Raw genomic sequence first — 4,431 nt, forward strand, 5'->3', positions numbered from 1 at the left:
TGGAAGGGAGAGCCCATCTGACATAGGAGGTAATAAGCCATGGCTCATCTAACCCTCCCGTCCCTATTATAAACTACAGCATGATAGTTGCCATTTATTTATTTTGACTCTTAACCAGCTGGTCTGTTTTACCAGAATGACCCTATTGCCTGTTGGATATATGACATAAAAAAATAAATAAAATAAAAAAGACTCCATTGTTAAATGTCAGTTTTATTTTATTTTAGAAAGAGGCTTTCTCTAGTGGCAACATGATTCTAGTTTTTTAATAAGCTGAGTAGGAAAATGACTCCATTTTCTAAAGCACATATTACATACAGTCAAAAATGACACCGATTTTGTTAAGTTCAACAACACTCTGTTCTCCTCAGTGTATAATGTGAACCGACTATCCCTTTACATTTAGATCACAGCATTTATCACGCACAGTATGTCCCAGTTTGAGACATATTGGTGGTAATGCTCCCTTCGCCTTTATGAAGCCTATGACATTTCCTGTTGGCCGGAAGACAGGTCACTCTTAGGAGTACACTCAGCCTGGTGTTGGTTGTACTATGCCCATTAGACTCCTTGCCTTTAATCCCTTTGTAAAATTAAACAAATGCCAGCCATGTATAAGTAGTAACACGTTGGTTGCAGGGCTTTCTGCGATTGGTTTTGCAAACACTCGTGTGTCTGTCTCTTGCAGCCGTACATCCTGGCGGATGAGCTGCGCCGGGAGCTGCCCCCAGACCAGGCGCAGTACTGTATCCGGAGAATGCCAGCCTACTCGGGCCCGGGCTCTGTGCCGGGCGCCCTGGATTACACCGCCTTCTCCTCCGCGCTCTATGGCGAGAGCGACCTGTGAGCCCGGCTCTGTAACCGCTGATCCCATCCGAATGCAATAAAAAGCTGGTCACAGTGCGTTTCTTGGAGACTTGGACAAGCTTTATTAAGTTAAGGGAGAGGAAAACATTTTTTTTGCAGCTCAGTAATTGCCAGCAGTGTAACATGGCTGGAATTCAGTTTCTACAGCATATGCCATGGTGTGCTTCATAACTAGGTTTCTTTATTTCTGACTTTTCAGCTAAAAGCAATGAAATATCAGGGGTTTTTGTTTGCTTCTTTGATTAAACAAAGCAAATTACTTGAGTAGTACGAAGTTAGGAATATCTAGGGACAGAAGAAAAGTACAAAATGGGAAATGAAAAGATTCAAGACGAGGAAAACACAATTTTGGTAAATGTTTGCTATTTTGAAAAATAGTCTTTGTATCTCATATGCTTATGTGATTCTCCCTAGGGGAATATATTTGGGATATTAGTGTTTTACTTTCTTGCTTATCCAAAGATTAGCGATATTTAAGTATATAAATGGTACTGTTGTCTTTTTAGTTGAATTCAATATTGTGAGCTGGAACTTCCAGGGAATAGAAACAGACCACCTTAAAGATCTTTAGCACTGAACCATTTTTAAATAGGGATTTATAGTCAGCTCTTCCTTGTTTCGGACTATGCGGTCCAGTTAGTGGGTTTCAATGCCTTATTCTTCCTCTAAAATAGAAACCTCAGGAAACACGGAAGTCAGCCCAATTGCCAGAGAGGAGGGTGTAATCACCACGCAAATGAACTCTTTAGGATTACGTATTGATTCCCGGTTTCTCTGCCTTTCCTAGAACTTGTTCGTACAGGTTCTCAAGAGATGACCATAGATAAGTGCTCTGTTTTTACATAAGCAGGTGCCCATAGTAATAGTTCAGGAAGCAAGACAGAAGCCAGCACCCTATCACTGTCCAGGCCGAGCTTCTTTCTGCCTTTGGTTTCTGACCTGGTCAGGAGTTAGTAGGGACGGACTCATTCTCAGCTGCAGTAGAGGTAAGTTCTTGCATTGCAGAACCTTTCATTTTGTGTAGTAGGAATTACTAGATGTTTTTTACCAGCACTTGGCGTGTGGTCCTTGCTGTGATTGGATGCGGACCCTCACCATCTCTTAGTCTGGCTCTGTCCACACCTGAAGCCTTGTTACAGGGGACGCCACACATGGTCCCAGCATCGTCTGATCTCTTGAATGTTTATTCATTCTTCTGCTTGTGCTGTCATATGTTGTAACTCCTCCCTCTGTTTTTGATCTTGACAGCTTGTAGAGAATAAAGCAGGAATTCTGTTTATATCTGAGTCCTTAATGAGCAGGAAATGGATTATAAACAAACAAAAACAGCTGCAAACAACAATCCAAGTGTTGGGAGAAAAGCAGTAATGTGCCTGTTACCCACAATCTGTTTTCTCAGACTTTTATAGATTTCCACCAACAGCTGGAAATGTGATATTTTCCATCATAATTGCCTGGTAACTTCATACTTTTACTATATTGGCCCATTTAGAACTTACAACCTTTTTAGATTTCACTTGATTTGCTTCATTTTATTAAGTAGTTGGTAGCTTGCAAATTTCTGAGATATCTGAGTCCTTGAGTTTAATGCCAAACACTTTGGATGATGTTTAGAGGAAATCTGACTCCTTATTTTATTTCAAGCAGGTGCTATATTCCAGCCATAAACATTAGGGAAAAACTGGGAAATTTTTCTGCCTTTGGGCTACTAGGGATACTCATGGTGTTTTAGGATGGGTACAGGTCATTCATCTACTTAAAATTTTAACTTCTTTACAATATTCAGGCAAGAGAATGATCGGTTTTATCTGCTAATAAGTGAAGAAAGGAGATAAACTCTGAAAAACCCTTAATAAACATGTTTATACTCTCATTTTAGAAGTTATTTTTATTTCTGAAGCTGAATTATCAATTAAATTTAATTTGTAAAAGAAAAGAATTCATGCTTTTTTTTTATTTCAAAGAATAACTGGTTTCTTTGGTTAACCATGACTTCCTCACTTAAAATTTTCATCATATTTAAAAACTCTCATTTGGGCTAGTATTTGCTTTCCTTATTGAAAATTTAGAGACAGGCTTGTTGNTCTAATTCACACACTATACAGTTCACCCATTTAAAGTGTATACTTCAATGACTCTTAATATCCTGATGATTTTTTTTTCCAGTAACACTAATTTTATTTTGCAAATTTAATTTTACAGAATTGAATATGCTGCACCTGCATGTTATTTTATGTATTCATCTTTTTCACTTAATATTGTACTAAACATTTCCCCATGTTTCCACATAGTCTTAACATTTCATTTTTATAATGACTGCCTAATGTTTTTACCTAAAATTCACATAATTTTGTCATCACTAATGTCAGCTGGATATCTGATCTATTCGAAGACTACACTACTAAGTTGCAAAAATTGATATACACTAAAAGTAAATATGTCAAAATATTAATAAGTGGTTGCTCTGGGGAATCTGATGATTTTTAAAGTGGCTTTTTCTCTAACATTTTAGGAGGTAAAAAGTTTTTAGTAATAAATCAGCTAAGAAAATCTTACATTGCCCTGTGGGCTGTGATAGTGCTGATCACCTCACTTCTCTGTTACCCACTGATGTGTATTTTGAACATGAGCTGCCTTTGAGTCCTCTCAGACCTTGAAAATAAATCATGAGAGACATCTGTGAGCCGCCTTCTGTTTCACATGTCACTCTTCTCAGTCATCTGGAAAAGGTCCAGCTCTCTCCAAATTCCTCTTCCGGCATCATGTTCAGGCCTGAGAACACAGGTCCCAGGGAGGAAGGGATTCGGACATTTGGGAGCTCTGGCTTGAAGCTATAGCAACTGTTCAAGTCACTGGATGGCAGTCAACTTAGGTCACCCGTAAGGGAATTCGTTCCAAAGATTGAAGGGAAATGCAGGAATACTTAAGTTTTCACACACAAAGAAACTTGCATGTCGACGGGTGAAAGTGGGAAGAAGTGTGCTGTGCATGTAAACATTTCTTCACAACCTTGCCTCAGGGAGAAGCAGAATTTGCCCGCATCATGACTCTGGTGGATCCAAATGGACAGGGCACGGTCACCTTTCAGTCCTTCATCGACTTCATGACCAGAGAGACAGCCGACACTGACACTGCTGAGCAGGTCATCGCCTCCTTCCGAATCCTGGCATCCGATAAGGTATGCATGGACACATTTTCTGCTTTTGCAATAGTCCACGGCATTCTTCTAATAAAGAAAGAAATGGGTGCAAGTGAAAACTGGTTTGACCTTAGTGCATGTTATAGCACCATCAGCATAGAATTCAGAAAGCAGCAGGAAAACAGCAGTGGTTTGCCCAGAACAGAGAAAACAGACATTTTGTTTTTGAAATTTGTGCCTGGGCCTCTCAGTGAGTTTTATGGAAGGAACCAAGAATGTGTCATTTGTAGTTTTCTTGTGTTTTACTGGCTCATCCCCACTTTACATTCTGGGTTGGTAGATAAGACTCAGAAAGAAGAAACCATGCAATTCAGAAGTTATGGAACTGGGACCTTCTTTTAAGGATCAATGACCTTGACTTTGTG

The sequence above is a fragment of the Hipposideros armiger genome, unplaced genomic scaffold (assembly GCF_001890085.2).
Source record: "Hipposideros armiger isolate ML-2016 unplaced genomic scaffold, ASM189008v1 scaffold_167, whole genome shotgun sequence".
Classification (NCBI taxonomy): domain Eukaryota; kingdom Metazoa; phylum Chordata; class Mammalia; order Chiroptera; family Hipposideridae; genus Hipposideros; species Hipposideros armiger.